Raw genomic sequence first — 21,477 nt, 5'->3', positions numbered from 1 at the left:
ACATTCCTCTTTCTTGATGTTTGTTACATTGCTTTCTTTCCTTCGACAAACACAGCTGACTCCAGCTCCTAAGGTAATGATCAGTCATCTGAAAAATCTTTTGGTTTGCATATCTCTGTTTCTGGTCTGATCCTCTGATGTTAGTCACTCTTGGAATATTAGCTTCCATTGTTTGCAGCTAATCACAGAACAGTTTAGTCTGGAAGGGACCTCAAAGACCACCCAGTTCCAACCTCCCCTGCCATGGGCAGGGACACCTCCCACCAGACCAGGTTGCTCAAAGCTCCATCCCACCTGGCCTTGAACACTTCCAGGGATGCGGCATCCACAGCTTTGGACAACCTGTGCCAGTGTCTCACCACCTTCTGTGTAAATAATGTCTTCCTTAGATCTAATCTAAGCCAACCCTCTGTTAGTTTAAAGCCATTCCCCCTTGTCCTGTCACTCCACTCCCTGACAAAGAGTCCCTCCCCAGCTTTCCTGTAGGCCCTTTTTTAGGTACTGGATGGCTGCTGTACTGTTTCCCTGGAAAGCCTTCTCTTCTCCAGGCTGAACCACCCCAACTCCCTCAGCCTGTCTTCACAGGAGAGGTGCTCCAGCCCTCTGATCATCTTCATGACACTGTTTCTGGACTCACTCCAATGAGTCCTTGTTTTGCTGGGGCCCCAGAGCTGAATGCAGAACTCCAGGTATTGTCTCTTGAGAGCAGAGCAGAGGTGCAAAATCACCTCCCTCCTTCCACCTGCTGGCCATGCTTCTTTTGATGCATCTCAGGGTACAGTTGGCTTTCTGGGCTGCAAGTGCACGTTGCCAGCTCATATTCAACTTCATGTCAACCAACACTCCCAAGTCCTTCTCCTCAGGGCTGCTCTAAATCCCTTCTCCACCCAGCCTGTATTTGTGCTTGGGATTGCCCGGACCCAGATCCACTATCTACTTGGCCTTGTTGAATGTCATGAGGTTCACATGGGCCCACCTCTCAAGCCTGTCCAGGCATCCTTTCCCTCCATCGTTTTTGACTGCTTGGTGTCTTCGGCAAACTTGGTGACGGTGCACTTGATCCCACTGTCCATGTCACTGGCAAAGATGTTGTATAGTGCTGGTCCTGATACTGACTCCCTGAGGAACACCACTCGTTACTGATCTCCACCTGGACATTGAGCCATTGACCACAATTCTTAGTGTGTCTATCCAGCCAATTCCTTACCCACTGAGTGTTCTATCCATTAAATCTATTTCTCTCCAATTGAGAGAGGGATATCATGGGGGATGGTGTCAAATGCTTTGCACAAGTCCAGGTAGACTGGATTTATCTTATCTTTCAATGTGTGTCATACTTGAGAAATGGGTGTTGCATTCTGCTGTCTGTAAAAGGAGTTGACAAGTTTAATGATAAACAGGTGAATTTAGGTGAAGTAAGTCCCTATTCATGAGTTTGTTTGGGTGCCTGACTCTCGTGATTTTACTGACATAATTATGTAACATAAAAGAATGCTTACATCTCTTTAAAAGAGAGGAAACTGATACATGTATGTGAAGTCCTTTCTAGAAGAAATTAAAAGAGGTAGGATTTTTAAACAATATTTTTTTAGGGGCTGTCATTTTCAAATTCATTGCTTTTTGGGGGAACTTTGGATAGCCAAGGCTGCATAGAGAAATTTCTTGCTCATTCTGGCAGAAGTGGAAGACTAAAAGAGTACCAAATACACTTTTCTTATTCAAGAGAACGTAGGATTGCATCTGATAGCAAATCTGGGTAAAAGAATGAGAAAACTGATACAGAATTTTAGTGGCGAAAGTCTAATGCTGAGTAATATAGCTAATGTTTAGTCAATATGTTGTTTTTAATTCTTTATGGAAAGTACGCTGTCTTGGATGGTGGACTTTGTTTTATTAGGGCTGGAGTCTGCAGGTTCATTAAATAGTGTGTTTCAGCTTTTAATTCTGAAAATTTTGCCGTGGGGGGTAAGATAGCAGTATGTCAGATTTAGGTAAACTGATAAGAGACCTATTTTTTATTTGTTCTACTACGGATTCCTCATAAGTAGTTATGGAGCCACAGATATGGCTGAAAATTTTGGATGCGTTAGGCTTCTTATGGCATGTCATTAAGTAGCATCTGATCAAATACTGACATTAGGCAGTAAGAGTTTAAGTGATTAAGAACTGCATAAATACAAGTACAAGGGTATAGTAACTGATGGAGATGCTCTTAATGATTTTTGCAGGAAATCAGTACTAGGTTCTTCTGTCAGTGTTTTCACTGGAAAGGAAACAGGATATGAAAATATATATTAAAAAAAGCTGTTGGTAGTGTAGGTAATCTCATTGGTGTTTTCAGAATGCTCAGTAATAATAGAGGCATTAATATGGAACAGTGCAGGTTAAAAATTAATTCAAGCATGGTCATATCAAAATTATCTAAAAGGAGGAAGTGTAGGTCATTTAAAAGAAGAAAAAAGGTGAGGAGAGATTGTGTTCTGGAGAACTAAAACTGTGTAAGGGTTTACTTCCACAGTGAACAAGGCTTTCCAACATTATGCTGAGGCAAAAGGCTAATGCGATTCTTGGAGGTCTAAATTGGAGGATGTTACATAAGATCAGCTGACTCATCTTTCGTGTGACCTCTGCGCTCAGTACTGAGTGACTGACACTGAAACATTGCAGTTTTTGCAGGCATTTGAAAAACTGTATATGATGCAAGATGAGAATTCAAAATAACTTTCCTTAAAGTGAGGATTTATGTTATTTCAGTCTTTTCCATTCATGAGAAACAGGAACAAGAGGTCACTTGATTAGCTCGTGGAAGTACATTCACGTAAAGAAGTACATATATTGGTAAGGAATAAAGACATGAGCTGAGAATGGAGCAATACTCAGTGGTTGGAAGATGGAGCTAGATATGTTTAAATAGGGAGGGGGGGGTTGTGGTTTTGTTTTGACATTGAGGGTACTGAATGATTGGAATGTGGTGAATTTTAACTTTTCTTAGTTTCTCAGAGGTGTTCTTTTTGGTGTATGTTTACTGAAACCATTGGGCTGAGGGCATGGGTAGCAAAGGAGAAGCATAATGACTTAATATATGGGAGACCAGGCAAAATCTCAGGGCTCATCAGTCCTTGTGTGAGTGCTTAGGAATTTTACAGGAGTCCCCCATCTGTTCAAAGTCATCAGCTTCACCAAGTGACTTTGTGTTCAGGAAATGTTGTAAAACAGTTAACTCTCTTGATTTATTTTTTAATTTTATTTAAGGCAACTAAAGAAAACAGGACTTTTAACTTTTGGTTTTCAGCCAAACCGCAGCAAATATAGGCAAAGAGGCATCACCTTTTGTGTTGTTGGGGCACAGCTGCTTATGGGGATATTGAAAATCAGCTCTGCTCTGTACAGCACTCTGGTCAGGGAGAGTGAGGTATGTCTCTGATGTACTGCAGTTGCTTTCACTGGGAATGAGAGAGGATAAGATGCATAGAAATGTGGTCTGGTGGCTGGTATGAATTCCAGTAATACAGTCATTGTTGCTTTGTGATCTAAGTAGGCATTGTAAAATGTATGTCTTAATCTTGTATTTTTCAACCTGGTATTTATATGGTGCTGAACTGATCAAATTCGTGTTTAGGGAAGACAAGTCTTGAACATCCAAAGCAACCTGAAGTGTCTTTTGTCTTAGCATTAACCTATAGCTGTCTATAGCTAACTCTTCTTGTGAATTTTTTTACGCTGTTTCTATAATTGTGGTTTGAAATAACTGCAAGGTTCCCTGAAATTTTAACAATGTAAGAGAAGCTTCTGGCAGTGTTTCCTGAGCTTGCCTGCTGAAGAGAGGATGGACTGACCTTGGCACTTCAAGACTGATTCTGACGGTGAATAAAAAGCATAATTTAATGCATTTACATGTTTGCAGATCTTTTGTTTCCTTGCTTAAGTGCTTATCTGCATGAGGATCTGGCCTTGTGCATGACTAAGATTTGCTATGTTATTTCAAAGCTGATGTGCAGTGCTAGCTTTTAAATTTGATCTCATGAAATGCAGTCCTTTCTGTAGATGATTTTGTGTTCAAATAGTGGTGAGAGAATGAGTAGTGGGTTTGCTAGTTTCTTGTCTGATACAATGGCTTGGAGAATATTAGCTTTCTTGTTTCAAGAAACTGTGTGAAGAATGACTTTTTCATGTTGGAATCTATGCAAACTATTTGGGGATCCTATGAAAAATTTCTTACTTTTCTCCTTTAACTGTATAGAGTTTAATGTATTGTGTATCCTTCTAGATGCTTGGTAATTTATGACCCAGCAGAGGTCAGCCTTGTGACATTTTTCAAGGCATATAATCAAAGAAAAGGAGTATAAGTAAAGTTATTATAAAAGCCTTTGGAATTTTATTAAGTATATTCCTGCTAATTAGAATTGAGTGATGTTACTCTGTTGTAGCTAGATATGGCTTCTTAAATACCTCATTGTAAATTGTCTTTACATACTAGGACTCTATTGTTTTGTAGAATTGTTACCTCTCAAATGTTAGCCTTGTTAGTGTACTAATATACCTTCTTACTGATTTGACTAAATAACAGAATTGTAGTTTCAGAGTTGGTTGTGTTCCCTCTTGATATCCCTCTTGATATTGTTTCACTGACCTACACTTGGAACTGTTGTTTGAATATTGCATGCTTCATGATGATGTCTTCAAGTGGTATTTCTGGACAACAACAATGGCAAAAGCTGGTGTGAAGAAAAGTTGGGGAAGGAGGTGGGAAGAATAGGCAGATATTGTCACTTCTTTCTAACAGTGCATAAGAATAAAAGGTTTTCCTTCCTTTCCATAAAAAATCTTGTTTTCATTTTTGATGCTTAAAAAAAAAGTTAGGGGAAAGATAGGATGAAAAGGAGGGGTTCCACTCCTAGGACCAGTTCTGAAGCATGAAGGTTTTGTTCACCCTGTAAAATGCTATTCCTATTTTTTATCACAATGCTAGAATACACATTGATAGTTTCCTTGGTATTAATAAGCATAACACTCTAATTGCATGTAGCATTGACAATTCACATTTTAGTCCTCATCAGTAGTAGTGGTAATCTTGTCTTAAATTGTCTGACTACCTGATTTATACGTTCAGTTTCAACTGGCAAAGTCGTCAACGGCTGATAAAATTGCTCTGCCTAGCTTGAACACAATTTTCTGTGTAACTTGAGAGAGGTCCAAGGTAGTTTTATCCAGTTAGGCAGCAGAAGTGAATATGCAATAACAGGCTTGTCAAAGCTGCAGCTGAGTCTTCTGCAATGGAACTTGCTTTAATGACTAGAGCATGACATTGGAAACTGAGAAAACATGTTGCCTTTTTCATACATCCTGTTTGTTTTCTGAATGTCACAAAGATGTTTTATTCCCTTATTGTTACTGTACAATTTTTTAATCTGTGAAATAGGGCTACTAATGTTCTGGAGTTGTTTTTTAAACATTAAAAACACTGAGAAGAGAACAATATTCTGAGTTTCTGGAATAGCTAATAAAAATATATTCAGTGTCTCTTCAGCAGCAAGGCTGCAAGTCAAAATCAGCCTCAGGAATAGAGACTGCTTTTTAATGCTTTCTTTTTTTTTTCCTTTTTTTTCTTTAATTTGCCTTCAAGGAGGTGAGATCAGCTAGGTGCAACAGCAGCTATTACATTTTTCTTTCTCTTTTGCAAAAGATGGTTACAAACCCTCCAAGAAACTGCCAGCCAGAGAGCATTATTTTATCTCTATTTCAAGAACATTTTTATAAAATAACTGTGTTAAAATGGAAGCTTTTCCTGAAATGGAAGCTGTTATTAGTGTGCTGTGACCAGAACTCTGTAGTGTGTTCTTTTTGAACAGGTTATTGAGGACACTTAATGTTTATTATTAGTTGGAGAATAAGAAAGCCAAGGTCTGAAGACAAAGAATCCTATTTAATCAGCCACAGTGTATGTTACTGTTCTTGTGCCTGTCCACTCATTCCATGGAAATGAAAACAGTGTTGTATGGTTTGGGCATCCTATGGACTCTGATAATATGTGCTTATGTAATTAGGCCCTAACCTAATGGAGAGATATTGTGAATGTTGCACAAGTAACTATCCCTATATCATGCACCCCATCTCTTGAGTTCTTGCCTCTGTTGTCTTAATCTTTTATTTGAAAGCATATTTTGTGCCCTGCACACTGGCTTTTTCCAACCACTTTTTGTTATATAGAAAACCCAGGCGTGTAAGCAACTCTTTGATTCAAAATAACAAGCCTTTCTTAAACATTGAGAAACAAAAGCAGGTGCAGGGACAGGTTCTCTGAATTGAATCAGCTTGGGTCCAGGTGCGCTGAAACTGATTAACCCAACAGAACATAGACTGTTCAAGCAGAAAATCACTGAGATGTTTGTACTGTGATCTGTACCACACTTGCATTTGAGAATACAGCACAGGAATACCTCGTCTAGTTTTGGCAGAGAAACCTGCTTTTCAAAGTTTCACACAGGTATGTAAGCCTCAGCTAAAAACCTCTTCGGACTTCAGACATCTACATCTGTAACGATGCATAAACTTTCATCAAAGAAATAATTTGGGCAAATGGAAGTACACAGCAATGCTCAGGTTCTTCTGGGATGCTGTCTACAAATCTCATGAGTCTTTAAAAGATCTAAGTGCTTTTACCCAGGATGTGTTACTCCTTAAATTCCACATATCTGAATTAAACAGGAACAAACAGGCAATTTCTGTCCTTTCAAACTGAGGATAGTGGTTTATAAGGCAAATTAGCAACATGAATATTTAAAACAAAAACAAAACAAAAATTCTGGTAACACTTACTTCCTTTTTTTCCTAGCTAGGGGTGAGGAAAGACTTACATAACTCGAAAAAAATGCAAGAGTAAATGTATAAATCTGTATGGAAAAGCTGCACCACATGCTTCTGAATGTGGGACACTAGATATCAGACACCTCAGCCTGGGAGAACAGCATGCGCTATGATGTTTAACTAGTGTGCACTTCAGAATTTATAGAGGCTTGGATTTATTTTTTTCTTTAAATAAAAAAAAAAAAAAACAACCTAGGAAAATGCAGTGAACTAGACAAATCAGATTTGAATTCCCTAGGCTACGTGCTCACCTGTGAAGTGTTTTAATAGGCTCATCTGGGAAACAGCCACCTGAGTTTCTTTAACTCAAGCTCATTACAAGACAGGCTACTAAATTTTTTTTCCTCTTCGTTGCTTAAGAGTCAAAAAGGCTCAAATTTTAATTGCTTCACTTACTCTCATGACTTCTTTTCAGTCAGAACAGCTGTTTTCCTGTTCATCTGTAGCCAGGTTCATCTGCTATTCTGTGATGATGTGTAGATTCATCTGTGTGTAGAATAATAATGTTTGTACCACAATAGTGTCTCTTTTCTTAACATAAGGAAAGAAGAAGAAAAGAGTCAAGGTTTGAAGCTGGCACCCTCCTTTACTGCCTGATTTGCCAAGTTTTTCCATATATATGATCGGTATTGTATATGAACGTGCTCAAAATATCTGCAAAATCTTGACTGATAAATTAAGGATATGTTCCAGACAGCCTATTTGTTCATTTCACAGGTATCTGAAACCACCAATTATTTTTCTGGTGGATTTTCATTGTGTCAGGAAATAGAATCAAAGCAAATGAAGTGTTATAGTCTTCAATGCCAAATATGTAAGTAAAGGCAAGAATGAACTTAAGAAAATAAAATTTCTTCACAATTTATAAACTATCTAGAAAGCTTTATTTTACCAAATCTACTTATTTATTTTGAAAAACACTGCAGCATAAAGAAAACATCTTTATTTAGACATTTGAATCTAGATTTGAATAAAACTCAGGTGTAACATTAATTCTGTAATATTGGCATAAAATATGATTTGTTTTTTTACCTTGAGATTTGGTTGGAAGTCAAGCTTTCAATATCAAGACTCATACCAAATATTGCAGTCTTCTTTGTACTTCTCACCTCATTTTTGTCAATAATTTTTGAGATTCGTATTAAAGAAAGAAATTATTGCCTCAAACCATGAAACCCTGAAAATGAATTTTAAATTTGAAAGCGGAGTGATACAGAAAGCTTGGCCAGCTTATTATTATTATTTAAGATGGGAGTTGTTATATGCAAGTTCAGCTACATAAAGAATAAATCCCAACTGGATCATGTTTTATTGCTGTTTTCAGTAAATTTCAGCACTTACTTCCTGCCTTTTGAACTAAAATGAATTGTTTTCGGAAAGTCTCTCTCTTGTTCCGTGTAATAAAAGTGCAAGATGAACTTTATCATCCAAAAAAAATCAACCTGCTATTTTTTCCTCAAGTTCATGAAGCCAAATGTAGGTGAGATTGCAGCATTCTATAACATGATGAATTTAATTTGATGTGGTAACATGGATGCTAATAGTGAAGAAACAGCTTTCAGTGCAGCTTGCAAACCTGCTCGGAGCCATGGAGATGTGCTCTGGTCTCTGGCCTACTCAGAAATCCTTGCTCTCATGACCTTTCTTAGGACCGTTAGTGTCAGCTTAATTCAAAGCCATGGCTGTGTCCTCATCAGAGGTGTGTTGAACATATGTTTGGGAGAATACCTGAAGAGCCCATGAATCCAAATACAGGTTTAAGAAAGTATTGTATAATATATAGATTGAATGAGCTAACTTGCATAGTTAAATGTCATACAGGTTAGTAAAATCGAACTGTAAATATATATTTAAAGAAAAGCGATTACAATCTTGCATGAGTTACAAGACAAAGAATGAAAAAATCTGGCTTCTATCACATAGTGTTATGCTGAGTGATAACCTTATATTTGGAAAGAAATTACATATGCTGATTTTTTTTTCTGATTTCCAGTCTTTAACTAAGAAAAAAAGTTCATGCATAACACATTTTTTCAAGGTAATTAGTGGGAAAGCAACTTGACATAGGATCATCATAAGATGGATACCTAGGCAAGAAATAAGAATAAAGTAAAAATAATAAATTAAAAAAAAGGTGAATATTGTATATCAACTCTGTTGAAACACGCAACATTAAAAAGCCAAAGAGACAAGAGAGACGTTTCTCTGATCATCAGTTTGATTCATCATTCAAGAATTGCTCAGACCAGAGACAGAGCCACTTTGCCCTGAGAGGGTAGGGATATGTCACCCCAAAAGGACAGGGAAATCATAAGGACTTTAATTTTCTTGCCCTCCATGGACAATAAATGGATAAGAAAATGACATGTGGATCTCTTTTGCATCATCTCTGGTGTGTTACTTGAAGAATTTCTGTCATACTTAATTTACATTTTTATTTAGAAAGCAGGGAAGAATATTGTCTGTTGCCATCCGCTGTGGATAAATAAATCACCCTAAGGCTTGTGGGGTCAGGTATCTTGATAATGATGCTGCAGGATGTCATGGAGCATAGCAGGAAAAAAAAACTGGCCACTACTATCTAAACAGATGGGTTGTCTCAATGACTCGATAAAAGTATGCCTACTTACACAGTTCTAAAGGCTTAGCACAAAATAGCATCTCTCTTGAGACCTGCATTGAGCAAACTTGAGGCTGAATGCTATCCACATTAGTAAGATACAAACTGAATAATCCCATTTTATGAAAGGCATTTTGCTTGTTTGTTTTTATACACTTATCCTCCAAGATATTTGCTTTCAGTGGGAAAGACTTTTCAACATATATCTTTGCTCAGAGAAGAACAGCCTCTATTAATACAAGATTCTATCAGTTAATTTTCTATGGCAAGGTAAGCATTAAGCAAGATGAGGTCACAGTCAGCTTCCTGTGTCTTTAGTCCTTGCCCTAACACAGTTGACAATTGGTTGGAAATTACATCAGCAGAACACCTGCAGAGGCTTGTCTTTTCACACATTTTTTACTAATGCTGATATATCAAACTTAAACATGTTCTGCTACCAAAGTAAGGACCAGGTTTTGTATACGACCTCTACAAACCTAGCTCCACACATGACTCATGAACCCTGTTCTCCAACTAGGGTCATCACTGCACTTGTAATTACATCCAAGAGTGGCAAGACCTTCTTAGTGTTAGCCTACAACAAGACCAATATGCAAGTTTTTGGCAGAATAAGAGAAGTTAAATTGTGGAGGGTAGAAAAAAAGGAGGATGTGGTAAAAAAGCAGATGAGCGAAGAATGGTGAGCCATGACATTAGGCATTGTTTGGACAAAATCAATGGAGTGATGTTATTGGAAGGAGGTGGAACCTTCTCTGGTTGTCAAGATGCTTGTTATAGCCACCCATGAATTGTCTGGCACAATTAGTAATTAATATGGTTTCATTCAGCTTTGTACATGAACAAATGAACAACAGGAGGGTAATCAAAATGATTCAGTAATGAGACTATCTTAGCCTGATACTCTTTTCAGGAAAATTGAATTTAGAGAAGACTTAGAAATTAGAGACGGTTACCTCTGGGTAGGCAGGGATTTAGCAGGGAGGAGGAAAGCCCATCTTCTACTTTCTGGAGACTGCTTTGAGGGCTTGTAGTTGGCTGAGTTATTTTCCACTGAGGACATGTTCCTATTTCACCAAAATGAAATACAAAAACATGGGAGAAAAAAGGCATTCAACATTTCTTTGTGAAGAAATGCTGAAAGCTAATGTGTGCTCAGGAGGCAGGAAAGGATCTTTCAGACAGCTTTTTAAAGGATTGTTAATTTGCAATAAATGGTAAGAGTGTTCTGTATTCAGAAAACCCCGTGCAAGTTTACTGGAAGAGAGAAACAGAAATACCACTAAGCAGCTTCGGGAGCAAAGAATGAAACTGTGAATGGTTATATATTGTCTTTTGGAGTGACAGGCATATCTCCACTGTTGCAACTTTGCTTTGGTCTCACCAGTTACAGACATTTTCCTATGTAAATAACATGAGGAAACTTGAAATATGTCATCAAGAATGCTTTTAGCCTCTTAGTATTTTCCTCACTGTGCATTCCAGACAACATTTTTTCCATACGGATGCTTGCTTCACAGTACAGTGCTGTAGTTTAAACTGCAGTTAACTGCTATGAGTTTCAAGAAAGAGACTGATGGGTAAGCTTCTGCATCTGCAGTGCTTCTATAAACACAGAGATACTCTTTTATCTTGGTCCCCGATAAGCATAGGACTCTTCAGAGTAGTAGGACTGATCTTTCCTTATATTGCCTTAAAAACTTAACAGGTGCTAATTGTAATCTTGGTGTCGATTATTTGTGTTCAGTTAAGTTATTTTTTGATTATATCCTTGGGAGGTACAAACTGGTAGGTTAAGTTAGGATCTTTGTCACCATTTATTTGCTCATAGCTGCCCGTTTGTGTCTGGGGAGTATGTGGGCAGGCTTGTTTCGGTGTTACTGCATAGCTACATCAAAAAAAGTATAGAGACTAAATACTCTATCATGTAGATAATGCAAGGCACATTCCTAAGGTCTAAACAAGGTCATTATAGTCTTTGTTTGAAAAGCTTTAAGGTGTTGAGACCTATAATTGTAGCTGGTGATTACAAATTCTTGTATGCAAACAAAAATCAATCCAGTCTCTAATTGCCATTCCTTTGCAAAGAACATATGAGGATGATGTTTTATTACTGGTAGTTCAAACTATATGACATAACAGTATTTTTTTCATTTTTATGAAAAATTATCAGTAGAATTATCTGTATATATATAATAAATTGCATGGGTTTTGTGCTTTAGTGCTTTTGTCATTCTTTAAAGTATGCTACGTTGCTATAGTTAGCAACGTAGCATACTTTAAAGAATGACATACTACTAGCATACTACTTTAGTATGTATTAGTAGTATTCTACTTTACTATGCTAGTTCAATCTGTTAGCATTGTAGACTTTTATTTTTTTAAACACACCCTCTTGCACCTTCTCTTTCCCTCTGTCAGCAAGCCAGTTTCACTGCCTGTGCTTTGGGAGGACCATGGAAAGCTTCTGATGCTTAGTGCAGCTCTAGTCTCTTTGATGTTGCTGGAATACATTGTTTGGAGTTTCATCGAGTCTCCTTCCTTTAGGGTAACTTTGAAGATATGATGCCCCCTTCTAGAGGGCCCCTGTGTCTGGAGCCTGGTACTTGGATAAAGGGATAGGAAAGCTATAATTTTGCTGCGCTGTATGTTGTCCTTATGCTGCAGAAAGTTCTTCTGAGGCATTGCCCCAGATGGTGAAGAAGCATAATGTTTTTATCTTATACACATTACTAGTAATGCTTGAGAAGCCTCACATTAATCATCCTTTGGGTTTCCACTGAGAAATTAGTTTTCCTCTGCTTGGAGCAGTTGCCCACGAATCTCACTAAATTGGCACGATTCACCATGCTGCAGTTGCCTTTGCAGGGCTGCCAGCCCTCCAGTATGTGAGAGGCTTGCCAATCAGCCACACCTCTTGAAACCACACGAATGCATTTCCAGGTTCTGCTTTCTACTACATCTCTTTCAGTTAATAAGTGAGCTTTTCACCAGAGCCTTACACCCAGTGTGGTCCAAACTTCTAGGCAAATGTTCAGGCATCATAGCTTACACCAGCTGCAGCTATGCAGCATTAACTTTCGTGTGCCACACCACTCACCTTGCAGTGTCCAATGTTGACCTGCCAGCCCATGGATTCCTTGCCTCCACCATCTTAAAAGCCAAAGCCATCTTTGCTTCTCTGACTGCAGTTTCTTGAATTATTTCATCCTTTCTGTTTTCCCATGAACGCTTTCACCTTCAGCTACTGTATTTCTTGATAGCTGTTTCCTAATTGCTGCCTTGTTTAACACCTTTTTTGGCAAGCAGTCTTAAGAATGCCAACAAATTGCCATAGATAAGGTCGGGCATGTTTACAGAGTTTCAGATTCTCTGACTTCAGCCTAGGTAGCTTGTCCAAGAACTTGAAGCGTTTGTTCTTTGAGTTGAAACATCAAAAAAATGATTATTTTCTGTATTATATGAGGGTTGGTATTTTCATTTACTGTGCCTAATCATTATGGCTTCAGACAGGACACATCTTTTAATTTGTTGCCATAGTTAGTAATGATGTCCCCAGCAAAAGAGTTACATAATGTTCAGAGGATTTTAAGACATTACTCTGTCAGTATGAAGAGATAAAATTTATTAATAGAAACTTCATTGTCTACTGGATGAAACACAACAGACAAAAGCAACTAGAAACTGAATTCTGACAAAACTGAACTAGAAATTAGGAGCCACTTATTTATTATAGTAGCAGAAAAAAATTAACTTAAAACTGCTTACAAAGTTCTTACAGTGGATTTTCAGTCAGAATATTAAAATTTGTGTAGAATAGTATTTGAAAAGTTTGTGAAGTTCTAGTCTTCATACCTCAAATTCCTCTCACTTTACTGTTCAGGAGACAGGTGACCATTCTTCTTTACTAAAACAAGATTTGCTTTATTCAAACTAGATATTGTTTTCTATACAGGACTATCTAGCAGCCTTTTGCATGGCTCATTACTATAATTCAATGGTCCAATATGAGAGACATTTCATTCTACAGACTGTACAGCAATCAATACATCAATAAATATACTTGATATATAAGCATTTAAATGATTGCCTACAAAGTTTATGAACAATCACTTTCAGAGATACTTTTTATTTACAAAATGGAGTAGTGGCTCTTTATTTAGACCACCTACAATATTAACCCTTTCAGCGTTACTGACTTCCCAAACTCTCCCTGCAATGCATACTCTAACACTGGCTTTGCAGGCCAAGACAAGTTTGAGCTATTAAATCCTTTTGAGGGAAAAGACACACATAGAAGGTTCAAAAGAGTAGTACCAGCTCTTTGTTAGCCTGGTGAAATGAAGGACTCCTTTGTGTTGATGTTTGCTGGCATTAAGGTGGGACACAGGAAACTCAGTAACTGGAAGGCTGTGGTTCAGCTATTGACAATAGCTACTTTGTACGTTGTTGGTTTTTTTCCTCTTTAATAGCTCTTTGAACTCCATCATATGTATTATGAAAATAGGAATTATGCAAGAATGTGACTAGTGCCAGATCCATACTTATTAAAAACTGCTTGATAGCCAAACATACATTCTAAAGGTCAGCTAGCTAAAATAAAGACTAACTTTTTTGTTGTCAACTGACTAGAACAACTTTTTTTTTTAAGAGGAAAAGAACTAGTGCTGTTCCACTGTGACACCTAAAAAGGTTACAGTATTCATCTCATGTAAATACTCAGAAGCATATTGAACACTGCTGCTCTTGCATACTTTTTTTTTTTTAAAGTAATAGGTGATTCCAATGGGAAAAACAACAACAACAACAACAACAAAAAACAACTACTTCTCTATACCAGAAATGAAAGGTATTTTCAAATAGCCTGCCAATGTGACTCATATATTGAGGTATATATTAACGGGAGTCTCTTCCTTACCTGGGTAATCAATTGACTTGAAACGTCATTTTCCTGAATATAAAAAATGGAAAGTAGTGTAATTTTTTACTTTGGGCATTAGATAACTTTACTGATATTTATTAAATTTGAATATGTAATAGTAAAATACTAAAACCACTTTTGTCAGTTTATTGCCCTTTAATTTCAGGGCATGTCCACTGCTTCTGGTATTTTTGAGGTAAATTAAGTGTGTTCTATTTTCTAAGGAGAATTCTTGTCATGATTTCTCTGAATCACTTTTTTTCAGCACTTCTGAACTCTTTGGTAGTCCTTTTCCATTTCCCATTTATGCTGTATCCTCCTGGCTAGCAAGTGACCACAATTAAGAGATGAGTAAGCATAATGGTGTTATAACATTTTCAGTTCTTACCCTGTCCTTTTCTAAAAGCAACTTTCTGCCACTTGACAGCTTACCCGTTTTGTGCCAATTATTTCATTAAGTTGTCACAACGTTAGCTTTTTAGGCTACACAGATGTGACCATGAGCCTTTTCATGACAAGCTGAGCCTACAGACTGCCGCTTGGGCAATGTGGGCCTGGGTGAACTGTGAACCATTTTGAACTATAATATGAAATTTATCAGATAACTTTAAACCTTACTTGATTTTTTTTTATTATTATTATTTTTTATTTTTAGCTAACTATCACAAAACGTAATTTGGCTTGCAGTGTTTCACTAGTATTTATCTCAGCTTGGTGCCATGGAAGTACAGCTTTCTTAGAAACACAGAACAGTGAATCAACTTTCTTTTTTGGAAAACTTTTCAAAACTTGTCCTAGTGTTTTTCACTTTTTAAAAATATATGGCTTTGTTCCTGTTAGCTTGGGGTGAGTACTGGTTGTCCTAGACTATCCATTTGTCACTTCTTGACTGTTCAAATGAATCTACACAACAAGTGAATCTGCTTAAAAATAAAAATCTAGATCATGCAATTTTTTTTTTTGTGATGCAGGACTTCTGTAATCTTCTCTTATACTTTTCCACTCCAGCCCTTCCCAGTGGGCTTCTTCCCCAGGATTCCCTGAAACTGTTTGTTAGTGGTGTAACAAAAATGACTACATGGCTAGACTACTACTATATGCAGCTTGATGTGTCTAGTCAACCTAAATAATTGTCTAGCTACTTACAAGTCGTGTTCTGTGTCTGCACTAATATGTGTGAGTTAATGGAAAGAAAGCTGAAGAAATAATTACCAGATGACAGATCTCCGAGGCATTTCTCAAGAGTGATTGGAACCTGTTTGCTTTGTAGCTCAAAAAATATGAATGCCTGAAGACAGGAAGGAAATACTGTCTTGGCTTTTGAATATATGTTCCAAATATCAGTAGCTTTCATTGCTGCAGATAGTGGATTAAAAAGTATTATGAATTCTGCATCTAATTTAAGTATTCAATTTGAGTAGTCAGACTAGGAAGGACTCTTACTTTTTATCTAGTCACACAGAAACTGTAGGTATTGTAGCTGAAGTGCTTGAAGCACTGCCTGAGGGTACTCAGGTGACATTCTCCACGCTGTACCCATTTATTTTTAAGGAGACTATGGTAGTGCTCTTCTGTTTTCTTTTGCTGTAACATAAACATGTCACAGAAAGATGGTTGATCACACTGGTGATTACTGAAATTGACGTTTTAGTAGTATATGATAATTAACACTGATAGAACAGTATGAGTATTTCAGCTCACATTCAGACCTTAGAAATTACAGTATCCCTTAATATTTCTATGTCTGTGTGTATGTAGCACAATGTTTTTTGTTAGGAGGAAAAAATAGGAGCTAGTGTTTTGTAACAAGACCGAATGGCTGTTCAGTTTATGTACATAATCTTCACCCTTTGTTGTTGCTTTACCCTTTGTAGGTAGTTTGCCAAGAACCTCACAACACCTAAAAGGTCACTATAAATTTTAGTTTATTTGCAACTTTACCCAAGATCTGAGTTTAGTTAATTGCTGCTCCACATTCATTGACTAAATAGCTAAATATATGAATGCCAGCTGCAGGACTCTGTGGAACTGCTTTTAAATCTTAGATGCTTCATTTGACACTGAAATATATTTTCAGCCTAGAAGTCAGGTCATTTTACTTTTCCAATACAGTATTTATTGGCTACACCTTCCCCAGTTCTTTAGATATAAATTGGGTTGAGAGAACTGTCCCAGTATGAAATGATTTAAAAATGGGAGGAAAAAAATACAGGAAAAGAAAAAGGAAATTATATTGGCATTATGATAATATATGAAAATAAATATTTCTTCCTCTTTTCCAGCTGTAACAATATGGCAGGCAAACTTGATATGATTAAATTAGAATGGCTGCTTTGTCTTCTAACGTGTTTGATCACTTTTGCTTCATAGATCTGGCATAGCATAATAAGAAATAATTTCACAAGAATTTCTCAAACACTTTCATGAAGCTAAAAATGTGCATAAGAAAATGGTACCAATTCCAAAAGTATCATCATTTTCTCAAGAAATAAAAGCTATTTGCACATATTTACCTAGGAGAGAGAAGTTGCAATGGAGAGAGGCCATTTTGAACAAGTGAGGCATATATATTTTAAAGAACAACCAATTATTTAAACAACAGCTGATTCTTAGAAACCAACTTAGTTTTTAATGAGTATGTGTGGATTTATGGTATTTTCGTAAATTGAGCTGTATGCCTTGTGCTAGTTATGTGAAATTGAAAAGGTTTTCATCACATCTCAACTTGTTTACTCTTCCAATAAGGGAGACTGAACTAGTAATTCTTTCATTTGTACCACCTTTTAAAGGTCAAACTGGTGTCTGGTCTTTTAATGCTTGCTGCCAAAGAGCTTATCATGCATGTGGATGTGAAATAGGGTTAACTATTTAGCACTAGACTTAAACAATAGTCTCCCCTACTACTAAAGCTTCAGATTTCATTAGGGGCCTGAATACACAGATGCCCTGAAGAATAATTTCTTCCACTCAACATGTGCTTAAAAGCAAAGGTCAAGTTCTCATTGTATGTGACAGTAAAACAAAACTAGTCATTATTCTGTGTCTTAAATGGTATGAACAAATTTCATTTCCAACAATGAGGTAAGTAAATCTCAGGGAATATAACACTTTTCCAGGAGTTTAGCAAGTGTAATATCTCAAAATGAACAATGCTGGAGCCAGGAGCTAATAATCTTTGATAACTTTAATAACTTTTAAAAACAAAACGGTGCACATGAATGGTTGAGAAATAGATAGCACAAGGAAGATAACTCTTATGCCCATTGCCTTGCCTGCCAAAAAAACTTCTGCTAATAGGAAAAATAATAAAAATACTGGAAATTACTTAAACAATACTTAAATACTTAAATATCAGATTCAGCAGCAGTATTAACAACATGATGTAACTTTTTAAGGACTTAACAAATGCAAGCTTAAAAAAAAGGGGATAAAAGAAATTACTGAAAGAAACTACCTTCAGCAGAGATGAAAACCATCAATGATTCACATTTTTGGTCTTCTAAAGCACATAGAAAGTTCTTAGTCATACAATGCAGCAAGAGGCTTTTGCATTATTGCATTACTGTATGGGAATCTTGAATCTGTCCCTCCCTGCAATGAGGTAGAAGAGGAGAATGGACAGTGCTAGGAACTTTTCCAGTTCTGCAGAGTCCAATAATGACATGGCAGTTGTTTGACAGGTAGGGTACTTGCTGTCACTATAGAATATATAGAAATTACATAGATTACATTACAACGTCAAGGTTATGTTTTTATGCCAGTGTAGAAGTTGTTTCTGTAGCTGTATACAGAATACTGGAAGGGCTTCCACATAAGAAATGAAGAAAAAGACCAGAAATCTGCAGCCTGGAGAAAAGGCAATAGAGGGTAAAACTGATGTCTGTGATATAATGAGAGAAAAAAAGAATAGGAATCAGTTACTTGTATTATCAAGTACAAAATCTTGGAATCATCAAATGAACCTAGGACAGGTTTCAGGTTTGGAACTAAAGGATGTGGTTTTTATAGTCTGTCTAGTTGAGCTGTGGATTTCTTTCTAGCAGGTTTCTATGAATATTGAAGTCTTACATGGGTTCAAGAAGTGACTGGAAATTAATGGAAGAAAAGGAGTAGTTGGGAGTTATTATAAACTAAGATACCAGCTTTGTCTCAGTATGTTGCTGATCCACAGGTCACTAAATTTTGCAAGCCTGTAGAGGCTTTTTTTTTATGCATTTGCTCTTTGATTGTCATCTTCTGGTTGCCAATGTGAGAAAATCCCAGAGTCTGTGAAGCTTAGACTTGACCTGTGTGGCCATTTTTACCATGTGGTTGCCCATTGTTGGTGATATTTCAGTACAATACAAGGATATTTATTAATTTATTATGATTTATGAAGACAGAAAGGTATGGCCCCTGTTTGGTACAGAGGTAAGAAGATATGGGACATTCAAGTGTCCACTGCAAGCTGTTCCTGTTCTGTAAAGAGTGGAAAACCTTTGACAAGAAATGGCTGTCAATAACCTGTACCTGGAAGGAGGGTAGACTTTGACTTTACAGAAGGTGAATTGGACAGAAATGTGACTCAAACAATTGCTCAGCTTTCAGGCTATTGCTTACTATGAGAAGAGCAACAGGAAAGAGAGTGTAAAAGGAAGAGTCAACGTGGTTTATCGTGTAGCAATGTTATATAAGTTGGTTGTGGTCTAGAGATGACACTGACAGTTCTTAAAAGGCTATTTCATATTCTTAAGAGTATTTCAGTTGGCATTTTGCAACCAAAATTGTGACCAATTCTGCTTATAGCTTGGTTGCTTAACAGTTCCTACCAGAGGAAAAGAAAAGGTCTTATCCCCCCCAAAAAAACAAAACAAAACAAAACGAAACAAAAAAACTCTTCCCTCTTAAATCTCTTGTGACTTTGTTCACAACAGTTTGAGAAAAAGAGTTTCAGGACTGAAAGAACTGTCTTGTTTAAGGCTTTTTTTCTCTACTGAGTGAGATCCTATCCAGGTCTAGCTGAACTATCCAAAGTATTAAATTGTCAGATTTTTTTTCTGAGAAGAAAGAAAAAGGCAATGTGCTAAAATAACTGCACATATGAACTCAGCTGGGCTCACACTGCTGCTGCCAGAGTGACAGCTGCTGCTTCACTAAGAACATCTGAGACTGCCAGAGGGGGTGAGAGGGAAGATCGGGGCAAGAGTCCAGCCCCACACAGATCCATCACTACCATTGAACTTATGGAGCTCCCTGAAAAAGGTAGAGTGCAGGCTCAGTGTTTTTTTTTTTTTAATTGCTCTTTGTTTGTTGTTGTTTGGTTTTGTTTTTTAATCCTCCTCTTCCTAACAGCCTTGCACTCTCCTCCCTTTCCTAGTAATTTGGTGTGTGTGTGTGTGTGTCTCACCAAATGCTTTGTTTTTTTTCTGCTGTTAATATCACTCTGCACAGATCTCTTGACTCACAGCACCTCTGAGAATTTCACTAGGCAGGAAACGTGTTGTTTTAATCTTCCCCATTCTGTTTTCTCTGTTTTGTACCTGGTTCTATTTATAGGAGACCAAGATCCAATAAATAGTTTGAATATGTCTACTTTTTGCAACTGGGAGCAATGAAAGAAGAGCCTGAGCTTCCCAGGTGAGGATGGGGAGAGGTAATGGGAGGATCCACTCATTCTCACTCCTTGGGAGCCAGTGCTCAGCACACCAGCAGGCTACTAAGTTTGTGGGCTTGTCAGTAACGTGTTTAAATAGTGACCGTATGCATCAGTGCTTAATCTGTTTTATAGGCCAGCAAGCATCAGATCCTCCCAGCCACCACTGAAGCCTTTGAGTGGCAGATACCATGCATACACTTTTTCTCAATATAAATGTGTATCGACATTTCCCCCCTCCAGAAAAACTTCCCTTGCAAATCCTCTGCAAAATGCTACACTTTTTCTGAAATCTTGTGTTCAGAATTTGGTAATGCCAGGCTTTATGGATAGTTTCTACCACAGTTGCTGTCTATGCTCAAAGAACTCCAAACTTACTGCTGTGACTGAATGCATCAATTTTGAGTGCAACTGCAGAGCTAGCATTTTTAAACTTTCTAATGATTGTGTTTGCAGTGCAAACAACTTTTTTATTTTTATTTTTATTTTTATTTTTATTTTTATTTTTATTTTTATTTTTATTTTTATTTTTATTTTATTTTTAATACAATCAGATTTTTCTAGAAACAAAACTGTAAGCTTTGTAAGGCTTCCCCAGCTAGGCGCTTAGTAGGTTTATTGATAGGGTTGTAAATGCATTGAGTTTATAGCTTCTGAACTTGATGGTTCCTTTCTTAGCTTATCTGGCATGTCTGAGTGTAAGGTTTATCATCCTTTTAAAGGCATGCTGTCTTAGGCTGTCAGAGATTGTTTCATTCCTGACCAGATGTCAGTAGTTCCTATGCAACACAGGAGCCCCTCCTTATGAAGACTTATCCAGATCAAGGAGTCTCTCTTCCTCCTATTCATCTGTATTTCTTACCTCTCTGCGAGAGACAATACATTTTGTATTTTGATATGTTTGCTTCCTGCGATGCCATCCCTTGGATCAAGCTTCCTGTATATATATATATATATCTTGTTAATGAGACTCCTAGTGATGTCCCAGTATCTTGTACTATTTCTGGAATAATTCTATTATCTTTCTCCATTTATGGACCAGACAGTGTGGGTAGACTGATTTCCCTCGACTTTGGACTTTCCTTAGTCTAAACATGACTTTGTTTTGTAGAAGACCACTGAGATTTAACAATTCTCAATCACTGCTGGCCTGGGATCTAGGCAGTACAACGCAGCATTAAGCTGGTTGTACAAATGCAGGATGCTCAGTCATACAGTAGCAGTTTAAATAACCTCCTGGCTTCACTGGTAGTTTAAAAGCTATAACTCACTGCAGTAAATAGTGATGGAGATGGGCAGTTTGTAGCTTAAATCCTGGAGTGAGTCTTGGAAGAAATGGATTCCTTTCCATCGTCAGTGATCATGGGAAAGTTGCTTAATATAGTGTAATCCCTTGGCATGTGTGAAACAGGAATTCTGTACTCCCATTTTTTTTTTTTA

The sequence above is a fragment of the Cygnus atratus genome, chromosome Z (genome assembly GCF_013377495.2).
Source record: "Cygnus atratus isolate AKBS03 ecotype Queensland, Australia chromosome Z, CAtr_DNAZoo_HiC_assembly, whole genome shotgun sequence".
Taxonomy (NCBI): domain Eukaryota; kingdom Metazoa; phylum Chordata; class Aves; order Anseriformes; family Anatidae; genus Cygnus; species Cygnus atratus.
Note: the sequence above shows the minus strand (reverse complement) of the source record.